The sequence below is a fragment of the Monodelphis domestica genome, chromosome 1 (genome assembly GCF_027887165.1).
Source record: "Monodelphis domestica isolate mMonDom1 chromosome 1, mMonDom1.pri, whole genome shotgun sequence".
In the NCBI taxonomy this organism is placed as follows: Eukaryota; Metazoa; Chordata; class Mammalia; order Didelphimorphia; family Didelphidae; genus Monodelphis; species Monodelphis domestica.
This window is the reverse complement of record NC_077227.1, coordinates 284,889,962-284,906,810: the sequence shown is the minus strand read 5'-3', so window position 1 is coordinate 284,906,810 and position 16,849 is coordinate 284,889,962.

Here is a 16,849-nt window from a genome sequence, read left to right as displayed (position 1 = left end):
AATGAGATTTAAGTGGAAAAGTCGGTGCACAGAGACAGTCCCACTCTCTCGGTATTGGAAGCCTCGGTCCAGTGGCACGAAAAGCTGTTATACCTGGAGACTTCCTCAGCTGCATTGGATGGCCGTGTTGTCCTTTGTGCTCCAACACGCCCTGAGCACTCCACAGTGCTTTGCTGCATCGCCCTCTCAGCCATTGAACCTTCTTATTGGTTTCTTCCGCCTGTTCAGCCGAAGCAGTCTTCACATGCTGGGTGAGCAAAGCCCTAGTTCACCAGGGGTTCATGACGACTCGATGGCTACCCTCACAAGGTTTAGCCAGCCTGTCGAAGCCGTTGCCCGGGGTGTGGCCGCTGCCTCATGCTGGAAGCTACTGGGAGCCACAAGTGAGAGCTGGGTGTCAGGTGAGGGTCAGAGGCTGGAGAGCTGCCCTAGAAGGGCACGACAAGCCCTCCATACCAGAGATACTCCTCCTCCCTGAGCACCTCATATACCCCATATATATATATATATATATGTTACTTTTCTTTATTTAACCTCCTTGAGATATATTCTTTATTTAACCTCCTTGAGATATGTGTTGGGTAAAGAGTTTAGTAATTTTCTTGCAAAATTCTAAACTTTCTCCAAAAAGTTGGACCAATGCTTTGCTTGGCTAGGGTATAAACAGTATTCTTGACTCACTCCAAAGTGGACCATTTCCTACTTTAATTCATCTTTGTTCATTTGATAAATATAAGGTATTTTGCAAAGTTTCAATTTGCATATTATTCTTTAGAGATTCTGAGCATCTTTTAAAATGACCTGTACTCTGAAATTTTATTTTGCAAACTTCGCATTTAAAAAGTTTTAATTTGAGACTAGATTGCCAGGAATTGCATTGCTTTGTCAGTAACAACACAAAAACTAAGAGGCCTGAGCTCCATATTATACCTCGGGGTAGAGAATCAGGACCCCACAGGTTACCATTGTCGACATGAAATTTGGATGTCTCAATTTACCCCTGTGCTTTGAGACATGCTTTTACCAGACACATGTGTTTTGACTTTGGAGCTGTTTGGGAACCCTGAGTATGGGTGGGATTTGTGGACATAGCTGATGTTAAGTGCCTTTTATTTGTTTTAGAGGCTTCCCTTATTTTGTTAAAGTCTCTTCTCAGGAGCACAGCTCCAGAGTTCAACCCTTGCCTTTGATGAGTTATAGATGACCCCTAGGATGATACCCCTGAGGCTGTCTGCAAAGAGGTTTACAACCTGTTGGGGGGGGGGTTGTCTCTGCAGGCTTGCCGTAGCAATTACTCCAGAGGGGATGAGACCTCCCCCTCCCCCAAGTTTGGTTTGGCAGTTAGCATGGGGTTTTCTCACAGGGTGGAGTTGGCATGGGAGCTGGTATTTAGTGTGGTGCCTTATGAAAGGGATACGGTTTCCAGAGTCCCCAAGGTGCAGGCCCTGTGTGGTATGTGGCGCTGGACTCTGAGTGGTGGCTGAAACAATGGACCCTAACCCTATTCTTGATTAAAGACTTAGGTTTTTCTGACTACTTTGGTGGATCTGCATTATTTACAAGGTAACACCATAAAGTAACAAGCAATGATGTGGCTACCATCATGATGCCTTCTATTAAAAGTGATCTGGAAGCAAAAAAAATTTTTTTTTTAATTGGGATTCCCTTCTCCTAAGACGCTAAGTAAAATTAAAGGTTCAAGCCGAGGCCCTCGGGAGGCCGCCTTCCTTTCTACTGTTTTTATTCTCTTCATAAAATTGAGTAGGTCCGGTTGGGATAAAGACAAGGGCTAAAAACGAGAACCCCAGCCAGCAAAAGCCTAACCGACCACAGCTCGTGCTGTAAAAGAGGAAAAATACGGGATCGTTCCAGAATCAAACGGAAAAACAGAGTAGTCACTGTTTTCTGTCCCCCAGCCTAGACACGTGACGTTTAAAAGCTATGGGCGGAAGAGAACAGTTATTTCGACTGGCTCCTTCAAGTTCCGGAAATTTGCCTCTAGGAGGAGGAGCAAACGAGTGAAACGATTGCGGAAGCATCTGGAGCCCAAATCTGCTCGATTGGGCTCCGGGTCGACGCACCGACCCGCCTACCCGCCTACCCGCCTACCCGCCTACCCGAAAGCGATCGCAGAGTTGCCTTCCTTCCTTGCCTTCCCACAGTTCTCGGCCTCCCTCTTGGTGAAAGTCACCAATCTGAAGCGGGGAAATTGAAGTTTCCAGGAAGTGGAAGTGGCTGTTGAGGTTTTTCTTTGAAAAATCGTGCGTTTTGTTTTCTGGTTTGGGGGCGGATTTGCTTCTACCCGTATTATATCAAATTAGAATTGTTAAAGACCAAGTATTAAAAGTAAGAAATACAAAGCATTATCCATTTAAAAATTCACGAAGTTGCTAATTTAATAGATAAGCAAATCAAAACTTTGCATGTTAAATCAATAAACATTTATTAAGCTCCTGCTATGTGTCAGGTACAGTGTTAAGCGCTGGGGGATACAAAAAGACGCCAGACGGCCCGTGTGCTCAAGGACTTTAATCTAGTGGGGAGACAACCATGTAAAACAAATATATAAAAAACAATCTATATAAAAAGCGAAGTTATGTACAGAATGAATAGAAAATAATTAACAGAGGGAAGGTATTGGAATGAAGAAAACTTGAAGAAAACTTCTAGTAAATGAAGGGATTTTAGTTGACACTTAGAGGAAGTCAAGGATGTCAGTGGTCAGAGCACAAGTGGGAGTGCTTTCCAGGCATGGAGGCCCAGTAGAGAGAATGCCCAGAGTGGAGAAATGGAAAGTCTTGTTTGCAGAGCATTCAGGCGGCCAGGGATGACTGGAAAGGAAAGATGGGATTAGGTTAGAAGGACTTTGAATGTCAAAAAACGGTTTTTACTTGATTCTGGGGGGAATGGGGAGGCAGGCCAAGTGTCGGCAGGCTGTGGTAATGAGAGTCCTCAACAGAATAGTGGCAGTGTCATAGGAGAGAAGGGAGCATAAGGAGAGATAATGCAAAGAAGAAATCTACAAGCCTTACAGATTGGAAATGGGAGTTGAAAAATAGTGAGGAATAAAGCTAGGTTCCAAGCCTGAGGGATTGGAGGATGGTGTTGCCCTCACAGTAACAGGGAAAGGGGAGGTGGGGGAGTTTTCGAGAGAAATTGAGTTTCCCTTTGAACATGCTGAGTTTAAGATGTCTGCTGAACATAGATTTTTAGAAGTCTAAGACAGGTGGAAATTTAAGATCTGAAGTCATCAGAGAGATTGTGGCAGGATAAATAGTTATAACAATCATCAGAATATATATGATAACCCATGGTTATCACCCAAGTGAAATAGGGAAGAGGACCTAGAACAGAACACTAAGGGACAAGTTTAGGTAGAGGACATTGTCTGGAAGAGGACCCAAGAAAAGGAGTTAGAGAAGGGGTAGTCAGATAGGTAGGAGGAGAATTGGAACAGTATCCTGCAAACCTAGAAAGAAGAGAGTATCAAGGAAGAGTGATCAATGGTGTCAAAAGCAGAATTGAGATAAAAGAGAATGAGGATTGAGAAAAGGCATTGGATTTGGCTACAAAGAGATCATTAGTAACTTCCGAGAGAGCAATTTCAGTGGAATGATGTTTGGAAACCAGACCGTAAGAGATTCAGAAGAGAGAAGAAAAAAATGGAGGTATCTGTTACGGGCAACCTTTTCAAAGAATTCTGCTACAATGGATAGAAGAGGTATAAGAAGGTTATTCAGGGATAAAATGTGTTGGGGGGGGGGGGGTTTCAAGATAGGAAAGATATGGTCATGTTCACCTTAAATTAATCATGAACAAAGATATTTTATTCTTTTTATTTTTATATTCAGCACATAACATAGTACTTGAAACAGAGAAAGCATTTATTAAATACTAATTAATTTATACTAACTAAAGTTTTATCTTTTGCCTTTTATAATAACATTCTGAAATTTTCTCTTTCTTTATAGTAATTCTTTCCGGGTTGAATATGATAATGACCGTGGTTCCTTATTACTTGGAGGTTTTTTTTTTTGGCTTCTTGACACATTTTTTCTTTAATTTTGAATCTCTGAATATTGGCTATGCTGTTCCTGGGTATTCCCAATTTTAGGGTTCTTTAAGGAAGTGACTAGTGGATTATTTCTATTTTCACTTTGTTCTCTAGTTTTAATGATCAGTTTTCATTCAAGGTAATTGAAATAGGGCATCCAGCTGTTTTGTTTGGCCATATGTTTTTAGGAAATACATTTATTCTTAAATTAAATCTTTGTAACCTATTTTTGTATAGCAGTTGTTTTTTGAGAGTAGATACCTTACATTTCCTATTTTTTCAATCCTTTGTTCTAATCTTCTTGTCCCTAGAATCACTATGTTCTGTTTTCTTCAAACAGTTTTTCAGGGAGACTACTACTTTATACCTTCTGTTCTAAACTATTTCATGTTTAGGTTTTTCCTCTCCCAATTCTCATTTAATATATAATTGTTATTTTTATCTACTGCTTCATTTCTTTCAGTCCTTCTTGTTCTTGTGATCAAACCATTTTTTTTTCTTCTGAGGCTCCACTTAAAATTTTAATTGAATTTTTCTCTTTGGTTATTTTTAACTCATAGTATTTCTTTATTGTTTTTTGTGTTTTTTCTGTTCTCATCATATTTTTAATCTCAGAGATTGATTTGGGATTTTGTTCTTCGGCCAGCCTTCTTAACAGTGGTCCAGTCTCCTTTTTAGTTTTGATGTTTTTGCTGATGATATTGGGCCCCACTTTCTGCCTCAATCCCTGACTTCTATATGTTTCCTGGTATTCCATAATGGATTCGGGCCCTTGGTCTTGTTGCACAAATCCCAAATGGTAGCCTTGACAAACCCCAATGGATGCTAGAGATCATCTTGAAATCAGACCTCTTGACAGTCTTGCTTTTGGTAGCCCTATTACTATAGCTTCCTTTGCTCCAAAGACAAGAAAATGTGTGTGAATGTTTCTAAGTCATGTAGATTTTTTAAAAATTGTTAATTATTTAGCAATGCTATTATGGGTAATAGTAAATTGTAATTCAGATTAGGGGGGAATCTCAGCAAACATCCACAGAAGTCTTGAAAGACCTTTTTAAAAGCTCAGAAAGGGCATCGAATCCATATGACTAAGGTCTTTACTGGGCCACACACAGGTAGAAGTTTTGATGGTCAGCAACCTCTTCTTTTCCCACGTTGGAAAAGTCCTCAGTGCTCTGCATTTCAGCTAACATCTGTCAGAGACTTTAGCAATGTACAAGTGTTCCAGCTTGGAGAGAGATCCAAACTGGCAAAATTTCTCCTGCTATTTAGAATTCTCATCCATGCAATAGCTACTTGCATTTATGGTAATCATAAAGCAAAAACCAAAATTCCACAACATGATAACACAGGTGTAACGTTTAAGTTTTATGTTTTTTTTAATTTGATTAGTAAACAGAACACTACAATCATTATGATATCAGTAGTACCCTGACCTTGGAGAAATGTCTTCCTGAAACCCTTCAGTCAAGGGTGAATGAAAAAGGGTGAAACAGCAACAACTACTAGCATTTACATAGCACTTGTAAAGTTTGCAAAAACTGTGGTATAATCGAACGTAATGGAAGTCTCCATTAATGGCGGTGTAATGTCCCTGAACAATTTGCAGGGATCCAGGAGAAAAAAACACTATTCATAAGCAAAGGATAAACTATGGGAGTGGAAACACCGAGGAAAAGCAACTGCCTGAATACAGAGGTTGAGGGGACATGACAGAGGAGAGACTCTAAATGAACACTCTAATGCAAATATTATCAACAAAGCAAAGAGTTCAAATCAAGAAAACATCTAATGCACAGTGGATTTACGCGTCGGCTATGGGGGAGGGTGGGGGGGAGGAAAAGAAAATGATCTATGTCTTTAACGAATAATGCTTGGAAATGATCAAATAAAATATATTTAAAAAAATAATAATAAACAGTATATATCTAAAACAATCAGCTAATATCTGCAATGGGGATAAACTAGATGCATTCCCAATAAGATCAGGAGTGAAACAAGGATGCCCATTATCACCTCTACTATTTGACATTGTACTAGAAACACTAGCAGTAGCAATTAGAGAAGATAAAGGAATTGAAGGCATCAAAATAGGCAAGGAGGAGACCAAGTTATCACTCTTTGCAGATGACATGATGGTCTACTTAAAGAATCCTAGAGATTCAACCAAAAAGCTAATTGAAATAATCAACAACTTTAGCAAAGTTGCAGGATACAAAATAAACCCACATAAGTCATCAGCTTTTCTATATATCTCCAACACAGCTCAGCAGCAAGAACTAGAAAGAGAAATCTCATTCAAAATCACCTTAGACAAAATAAAATACCTAGGAATCTACCTCCCGAGACAAACACAGGAACTATATGAACACAACTACAAAACACTCTCCACACAACTAAAACTAGACTTGAGCAAATGGAAAAACATTAACTGCTCATGGATAGGACGAGCCAATATAATAAAAATGACCATCCTACCCAAACTTATTTATCTATTTAGTGCCATACCCATTGAACTACCAAAATACTTCTTCACTGATTTAGAAAAAACCATAACAAAGTTCATTTGGAAGAACAAAAGATCAAGGATATCCAGGGAAATAATGAAAAAAAACACAGATGATGGGGGCCTTGCAGTCCCTGACCTTAAACTATATTACAAAGCAGCAGTCATCAAAACAATTTGGTACTGGCTAAGAAACAGAAAGGAAGATCAGTGGAATAGACTGGGGGAAAGCAACCTCAGCAAGACAGTATATGATAAACCCAAAGATCCTAGCTTTTGGGACAAAAATCCACTATTCAATAAAAACTGCTGGGAAAATTGGAAGACAGTGTGGGAGAGACTAGGAATAGATCAACACCTCACACCCTACACCAAGATAAATTCAAAATGGGTGAGTGACTTAAACATAAAGAAGGAAACCATAAGTAAATTGGGTAAACACAGAATAGTATACATGTCAGACCTTTGGGAGGGGAAAGGCTTTAAAACCAAGCAAGACATAGAAAGAATCACAAAATGTAAAATAAATAATTTTGACTACATCAAACTAAAAAGCTTTTGTACAAACAAAACCAATGTAACTAAAATCAGAAGGGAAACAACAAATTGGGAAAAAATCTTCATAGAAACCTCTGACAAAGGTTTAATTACTCATATTTATAAAGAGCTAAATCAATTGTACAAAAAATCAAGCCATTCTCCAATTGATAAATGGGCAAGGGACATGGATAGGCAGTTCTCAGATAAAGAAATCAAAACTATTAACAAGCACATGAAGAAGTGTTCTAAATCTCTTATAATCAGAGAGATGCAAATTAAAACAACTCTGAGGTATCACCTCTCACCTAGCAGATTGGCTAACATAACAGCAAAGGAAAGTAATGAATGCTGGAGGGGATGTGGCAAAGTAGGGACATTAATTAATTGCTGGTGGAGTTGTGAACTGATCCAACCCTTCTGGAGGGCAATTTGGAACTATGCCCAAAGGGCGACAAAAGAATATCTACCCTTTGATCCAGCCATAGCACTGCTGGGTCTGTACCCCAAAGAGATAATGGGCAAAAAGACTTGTACAAAAATATTCATAGCTGCGCTCTTTGTGGTGGCCAAAAACTGGAAAACGAGGGGATACTCATCAATTGGGGAATGGCTGAGCAAATTGTGGTATATGTTGGTGATGGAATACTATTGTGCTAAAAGGAATAATAAAGTGGAGGAGTTCCATGGAGACTGGAACAACCTCCAGGAAGTGATGCAGAGCGAAAGGAGCAGAACCAGGAGAACATTGTACACAGAGACTAATACACTGTGGTATAATCAAACGTAATGGACTTCTCCATTAATGGCGGTGTAATATCCCTGAACAATTTGCAGGGATCCAGGAGAAAAAAGCACTATTCATAAGCAAAGGATAAACTATGGGAGTGGAAACACCGAGGAAAAGCAACTGCCTGAATACAGCGGTTGAGGGGACATGACAGAGGAGAGACTCTAAATGAACACTCTAATGCAAATATTATCAACAAAGCAATGGGTTCAAATCAAGAAAATATCTAATGCCCAGTGGATTTACGCATCGGCTATGGGGGGGGGGGGGGAGGAAAAGAAAATGATCTATGTCTTTAACGAATAATGCTTGGAAATGATCAAATAAAATATATTTTTTAAAAAAAAGAATGTATATTCCTTTTTATCTCTATTTTCCTACATATATCTCTTAACTCTAATTTTTCTAAGATTTCATTCACATCTCTGACTTCTTTCTTATTTATTTTCTGGTTTGATTTATTGAGATCTGATAGAGGAAGGTTGATATCTCCCACTAGTATAGTTTTATTGTCTATTTCCTCCTTAAGCTCCAGTAGTTTCTCCTTTAAAAATCTGGATGCTATACCACTTGATGCTTATATGTAGAGCACTGATAATTCTTCAATGTCTATACTGCCTTTTAGCAGGATGTACCTTCTTTATCTCTTTTAATCAGATCTCTTTTTAACTTTGGCTTTATTAGATATAATGATTGTGACTCCTGCCATCTTTTTCTCAGTTGATGCCCAATAAATTCTGCCTCTTACCTTTACTCTGTGTGTCTACCTTCCTCATGTATGTTTCTTGTAGACAACATATGATAGGATTTTAGTTTCTAATCTACTCTGCTATCTGCTTCCATTTTGGGGGGTGAGTTCATCCCATTCATATTCAGAGTTTTGATTACTGCCTGTGTATTCCTCATCATTTTGGTTTCCTCCTTTAGTCCTGACCTTTCTTCTTTCACTGTTTCCTTCTACACTAGTGTTTTGCTTTTTAATCAGTCTCCCTTTTCCCCACCCTTATTTTACTTTCTTTTCTCCCCCCTCCCTTCTTATTCCCCTCTTATTTTTCTTTAAGGTCTATTAATTGTCCCCTCCCTCTACCTTTCCCTTCCTTTTAATATTCCCCGCCCCATTCTCCCCTTCATTATTCCCTCTCAACTTCCCTGTAGGGTAAGATAGAATTCTATACCTCGATAGATCTGGCTGCTCTTCCCTCTCAGAACTGGTTCCACTGAAAGTAAGGTTGAAGTATTACTTATTCCCACACTCTTCCTCCCTTTCTTATAGTAGTATTCTTCCCTCTCACCACCACCACCAACATGCGCCTCTTTATGTGGTATAAATTATTTTATTTTTCTTCTTCCTTCACATTTGTCTTAGTATCATCCTCTATTCCCTTCTTTTTTCATATCATCTTAAACAGCTTAGCACCATGAGCTCTGCCTATGAATAATTCTTCTATCTACTATGATAATGAAACAATTTTAAGATATCATTTTTCCATATTAAAATACAATCAATTTATCCCTACTGAAGCCCTTAAAATTTTTTTCCCTCTTTCTTGTTTACCTTTTTATGATTCTCTTGGATTTTGTATTTGGACATCAAATTTTCCATTTAGTTCTGATCTTTTCTTTAGGAATGCTTAGAAATCTGTTTTGTTAAATGCACATAATTTTCCCATGAAAGTATATAGTCAGTTTTGATGGGTAGATGATTCTTGGTTGTAGACCCAATTCTCTTGCCTTTCTGAATATCATATTTCAAGCCTTACGGTCCTTTAGTGTGGCGGCTGCCAGATCCTGTGTAATCCTGACTGGGGCTCCTTGATAATTTGAATTGTCTCTTTCTGACTGTTTGCACTATTATCTTCTTGACCTGGAAGCTCTTGAATCTGGCAATTAAGTTGCTGAGGGTTATCTTTTGAGGATTTAACGTAGAGAGTGATCTGTGGACTCTTTCAATGTCTTATTTTGCCCTCTTGTTCAAGAATATCAAGGCAGTTTTCTTGGATAATTTTTTGTAATATGATGTCAAGGCTTTAATTTTTTTCCATGCTTTCAGGTAAACCAATAATTGTCAAATTGTCTCTCATGGATGTATTTTCCAGGTCAGTTGTTTTTTCAATGAGATATTTCACATTTTCTTTTATTTTTTCTTTCTTTTGATTTTTCTTTCTTAATTCTTGCTGTCTTGTAAGATCATTAGCTTCTACTTGTCAATTATAGTATTTGAAGACTGATTTTCAGCTATGATCTTTTGATTTTCCGTTTTGGTTTGGTCTATCTTGCTTTTCATGGCTTCTAACTGTTTAGTTCTGATCTTCAGTTTGCTAATTATTTCATTTTATTTCTGTGCCTCTTTTTCTGTGTGGGTGATTTTGTCTTTTAAGCTGTTATTTTCTTTTTGAATGACTTTCATTTCTTTTTTCCACTTGTCTTCCCATTTTTCTGCTATCTTTCTTACTTAGTTCTTGAACTCCTTTTTGAGTTGCTCAAGAGCTTGTGACCAATTTCCATTTTTTTTGAAAGTTTGGATATGTTTGTTTGTTTGGCACTCTCTGCTGTTGCTTCTATATTTTGCTCTTTTTCTCCAAACAAATTATCCAGGATCAGAAGCTTTTTCTGTTGCTGCTTATTTCTTTTGCCACTTGTGGATTGAGGTTCTTTGGTAGACTTTGCTTTGCTAGCACTTTGCGTTGATAGTATTTTCCAGGCAGTTCTTTGTGTAGTGTGCGTAAAAGCAGTTTACCCTGAGGCTATTTTTTCCAGTTCCAACTGCTTCCACTGTAGGCGGCCTCACTTCTGCCCAAGCTCCACAGTCTTCAGCCTCCAGTCCCAGGTCTCACTGCCAAGGCCTTGCACTGCCTTCAGGGGTAAGTCTATGGTGCCTTCAACCAGACCCGAAGAATTTAGAGATTGCTTGGTCCTCGCTCTGACTCTGGCATGATAGGTGGTGTGGGGAAGGGGTGATCAGCTTGCACTTTGATAAGTGTAATTTTGCCCCCTTATAGTGTGAAAATCTCCAAACACTGCTTACCTTTAAGTCTGCACCCTGTGGGAGAGCCCCTTTACTAGTCTTCTTTTGATTTTTGTCCTTTTGAGACACTTTGTAGTGACTGGTTGTAAGGAGAGTCCAAAAGTTCCTACTACTCTGTGACCATCTTAGCTCCACCTCCACATGTTGCCTCTTTTATTAGAATATAAGCTTCTTAAGGGTTGCATTCTTCTCTACTCCTCAATTCCTTCCCACACATTGAGTGTCATCTTCTCCCATCTTTCTCTCACCTCTTTCAGATTCCTTTTATGTGTTGTCTTCCCCATTAGAATGGAAACTCTGCAGGTAAGGACTGTCTTTTTGCTTGTATTTGTATTCCCTAGACTTAGCATAGTGCCTAACACATAATAAGTATTTAATAATGTTTATTAATTGAAGATGGGGTAGGTTTTTTGTGTCTGCCAGTCAACTATTACCTAAGAGTGAGGTGTGGAAAAAGGAGTGGAGGAGGAAGGGAGGAAAGTGGAGGAGCTAGAGGAGAAAATCTCAAACTAGAGTCCTGGGTAAAGTTCCTTTGGCTACTAGCCTGCCTACATAACTCTCTATGATACTTTTATAAACTTTTTTCAAGCCCTACCACCCTAGTACCATTTTAGCCCCAATATAATATGACCCTGAATATAGTACAATCCCAAATATTTTGAAGGGTAACTCAGAAAGAGGAAACACCCATTTTTTCTCCTTTTAAATGACAACTTTCTCTTAACTCATGAATAATATGGACACTTTATATTAGAAGTTTTTTCAAGATCCTGTGTGAAATTGAGATTTACTCCACCCTACTTATTCTTTAGAATTTTAGCTACCAGGAAGTTATACATCCCCATTTAAGTATTAAATGTGGACGAGGAAGGTCTATGACTCATGTGTGCTAGCAAGTGACAAATTGGAGACAACTGTCTGCCCCCCTGGTACATGTAAGACACAGAAAATGATGCAAAGAACTAACTTTATATTTCATTGTCACTTTCTGTGAGGAAGTCTTGGCCTTGAAACTTGACCCTGGAGGAGCCCAGGCTTGAGATCTCAGACTGCTTCCCCTTGGACTGCCATGTGGTGAGTGAAAAGGCTGACTCCTTTCCCTTGGCTTTTCTGGAGGTACCAGCCTTTGGAGAGGCCCATTTTCTTTTTTTTTTTTAAACCCTTACCTTCCTACTTGGAGTCAATACTGTGTATTGGCTCCAAGGCAGAAGAGTGGTAAGGGCTAGGCAATGGAGGTCAAGTGACTTGCCCAGGGTCACACAGCCGGGAAGTGTCTGAGGCCAGATTTGAACCTAGGACCTCCCATCTCTAGGCCTGACTCTCAATCCACTGAGCCACCCAGCTGCCCCCGAGGCCCATTTTCTTGGGACTCCCTTTCCCTTGGCTTTCTGAAGTTACTAACCTCTGGAGAGACCCCTCATTTTGGAGGAGGCATTGTGGCTAGAAGCCGTGTTAAATTTAATCCCTTGGGCCCAACACACACACACACACACACACACACACACACACACACACACACACACACCCTTGGCTGGGGCCTCTGAATTCCTGCCTCGTTCAGACCAGGCTGGAGCAGTTATCTCTCTTCTTTCTTTCTCTCTCTCATTTCCTTAATTTCTTTCCTCTTGTAAATAAACTACCATAAAAACCATTCTGACAAGTAATTCCTGGTGACCAACTAAAAATATATTCAGTCCAACCATAAATTTACTTCTAACACCTGAAAACGAGTTCTTTAATGCCAATGCTTTTATATGTATAGTTTTTATAGATACTTGTGAGAAACTACCTTCCAATATTTAATTATGTTCTCCTCCCTCTTCTATTTCCTCATCTCCTGAAGTAGAAACATCTTTCAAGTCATCGACATCACCCTCTTCTTCCCACAAAACACCATCTTCTCTACCATATATACTGTTTGATATGTAAACATTTTTTTAAATCCAAAGCCTATGGACTTGGTAGAGATTTTGTCCCAAGCAGTTTTGATCCAGTTCCCTAATACAGTGACAAATGGTTTCTTTATTTTTCCTGATGGAGCAAATTCATGGTTTCTAGTCAACATCCACTCATTATGTTTTTTCCTCAAAAATGATCTTTGAATGGCTTATTAATTGCTACATCTAACACTTACAATTGCGACATCATTCCTCCCCGAATAACAACTAGGTCTGTGTGCATTTCAACAATTCTCTTCACATTTTCAGTTAGGTGACCCTTGAATGCATCAAGTATGAGCATTCCTCTCTGACACAGTAATGCAACCAGATGTCTACCCCAGATCACATTCAACCAATCTAACACAAGTTCTTCATTCATCCATCTGTTTTCCTACACACGAAAGATCCCTCTTGATGGTAACTTTTCCTTAGATCATGTTTTACTCTTTAAAATTATGTAAGGAGTCAGTTTTCACCTGTCAGATATGACTTCAAGTATCACAGTCATTCTAGTTTTCTCATTTCTATTAGTTTTAATCAACACTGATTTGGTGCCTTTAGTAACAGTAATATTTGACAGAATATCAAAACAAACAGGCATTTGGTTGGCATTTCCCATCTGCCCCGGGAAATAACCACACTTTTTATATATACTGAGGCACACAATACACAACTTATGGTTTCAAAGCTGGAAGTGCTTAAATATAGTGCAAATGAGACTTTCAAAGGTACATATTGGGAAAGAAAACATTGCACTATATTCAGGCTAATATGGGTAAGCTGTTTTTCCTTTTGCTCTGGACCTACAACTGTTTAAGGTTCCATATTTTAAAACATCCATGCTGAAACTTTTCTATAACACTAGCACCAATAAGAAGAGCTATCTAAAAGTCAAATTAACTCATAAGGTAGAGAGTTCCCCATATCTGTTTGCCTACAAATGAGGATGGCTTATTTCTCAAGATGTGGGACTAGTTTTAAATAACCACAGTGTAAGGATAATTTTAGCATTTTTACTTAAAAAATCTAAATTAATTTGGTTGCCAGGGAAAATTTCCAAATAATAAAATATCCAAGTCAGCTGGAAATTATGTTTATTTTTAATATAGAGAGAAGGAATTAAGGAAAAGGGAGAGAGAAAAGAGTTAATTTAAACTGCTACAACTCAAGCTGAGCCAGGCAGTAGTCAAAGGCTTTGGCCAAAGTGGCCTCCCTGAGCCCAAGGGAAAGGGGGTCAGTCTTATCACTCACCAGGAGACTGTCTCCAGGAAGCTGTCTGAGATCCTCCAGGCTGAGTTTCATTCCTGAACTCATCTCAAATCCGAATTCCCCAACTGCCTTTTCTAGTCACCTTTTAAAGAAATTTTCTCTTATGTCACCTCCCCTAAATTTTCATGTCTACCAATCACAGTAGACGCTTTTTTCCAGGATGGCCCATTCTTTAGTTCTCACCTTCTTTGATTAGATTTTCTCCAGGATTATTCACTCTGTAGTACTCACCTTCTTTGATTAGATTTTCTCCAGGACTATCTACTCTATAGTTTTCACCTTCTCTGGTTAGATTATATCTTCTGAGGTACTTCACACTTCTTTGTTAAGCTTACCTTTTGTGAATTACTTGACTTTTTTGTGATTAATTTAACCTTTATAGGTATTTAACACTCTTTTGTATTAGATCTAAAAATAGACTTAGCTTAAAGTTCTAGCTTCACTATAAGGTATGAGTTAAGTACCTTCATTGTTCAATCAGGAGTTTACAACTTTATCTTCCCCTAAAGTATGTCTAATTAGGGTGGAGTAATTTTTTAAACTTTCACAACAGTAAGATTTATGATCCAGAAGTATAGTGATCACAACTTAGAGACAGATCTTATTCCTTGATCCAAAATGAATTTTCAATTCCTTACCACCAGGTGTCCTTTGTCCCACTACTTAAAGCAGAAAAGGCAACTTTTTTTAATTTCATAAGCCACTTTTTATTAAACATGTAAAAAATATCTGTTTTATAAGCTCAAAAATCAGACTAACAAAGTATACCTGGAATAACTTTTGACATAAAAAAAAACAAAACCCCAACCCTCAGTATCTGCACAACTTGAATTACATTCAATGTCTGTATAAACTACATAGGACCTGCTAGGAAGTCAATATTTTTAAATTTTCACAAGTTAATTAGCCTCAGTAAATACATGATATGGTTTCAAAACAAAGGCAATGATTTCTTTTTAAAGTAGGATATGGAAAGATCCCAAGGACTAAGCTATATTGTTTATTGGTTTGGGGCTCAATACAGTACCAAATGAATTTCTATTAGTAACTTTCAATTTCTTATACACTTATATTATGTATACTTTAAGAGCTATCTTCAATTTTGAAAAAGCTAAATCTGTAAGCTTGTTTCAGTTACTAAGTAATTCTATTTTTTATTTACAGTCTGACCTAAAAATAGCTGGTACTTATATATCAGCTTTTCAACTTGCTACTCTTAAGTTATGAAATGCAAAAAATTAAATCACTGAAGTGTCTTGTCATACATACAAAACACATGATCTACTTAATATGGCTAATTAAATGAGTAACTCATACAACCCAGAATTCTCAAGATAATTTATTGTCTATTAAGAGTAGTCTTAAAACGTCTTTTTTTAAAAAAAGCAGGCAAGTGATAGAACTGATCACACAATGGAATAGGTAATAACTTTAAATTAGCTCAAAAATTTAAGACCACTCAACTCTACCAAAGTAAAACAAATTATATACAGAAATTTTTGTGATATTGTTTCTTCAAACCTTTAATTTATCCAAATCCTGCCCAGGCAGTTTCAGGAGATAGATTTCAACATCTGGCTATGTGAAACTAACATTCATAAGTCTAAAGTCAAGTAGATGCATACTGTAATGATTATTCATTCATTTAAGAAGAAAAATAACCACAATGTTTTAATTAATCTATTTTTCAGTATTCTTCCAAAATCAAATATTTTACTATCCTGATAATACTAAGGTATCCTGATATGTGATCAGAGGTAGATTCCAGATTAATTAAAAGATATCTACAGATTGTAATGTGAACTAGAAAAGACACATATTGTAATTATATGCCCTTTTAGGTTTCTGTTCATTCCCTATATGATAGAGATTAGACAACTGTCAAATACCCCTTAACAGAGGGATATGCCCACCCTGGATTTTAAAGAGTGAAACTAAAATTTTCCTCACATATTTTCCTGCAATATATTCAAAAATTTTCTGAAAAAAGTTTGTTTCCCAATGTGTGTGTCTTTCTTAAAAGAACTCAAAGTACTTTCTTTACCAACCTTTTTTTGATCCTTTTACATCACTATGAAAAGGGTAGGCAACACATCATTTTCATTTTATAAATGAAGCAGAGCAAAGAATGAAAAAATAACCACTGAAACACAGGAAGTCACAAGATGCACTAGAGAATAGATCAGCAATTTAAGAAATGCAGATTAAGAATCCCAATCTACTTGATTATCATTTCAGTGCTTGAAAATTGTTACTAAATATAATAAATGTGCAAGTGAAGAAGGGTCAAGAATCATAGAATACCACAGGAGCTATATGATATCAGCTTACAGATCAAGTAATGCTTTAAGAACGTAACATATTGACATCATTGAAAACAAAGTCTGAAAACAGTAGAAAGACTACGGTCTCTGTTCTCTAAAGACAACTTTCATGTCATTATTCCTGTGTCAAATTTTTCACATTGTGATTTTTGAATCTCTATCTTGCTTGGTCTAGCACCCAAAATTGTGTACACCCACACTACATGGGCATGTGCTAGTCAATGACAAATCAGAAATAACTGACTGCCCACCTGGGCTGTCCTAAGCCAAGCTTGAGCCACCATTGGCACTTGTGAGGCACAGGAAGTGATAGAGAAAGCAGCCTCTGGAATTCGCTCGCTTCCTGTGGACAGGGCTAGGCGTTCGTGCTGGGAGCTTGAGCAAGGAGGAGGCCCGCAGACAGC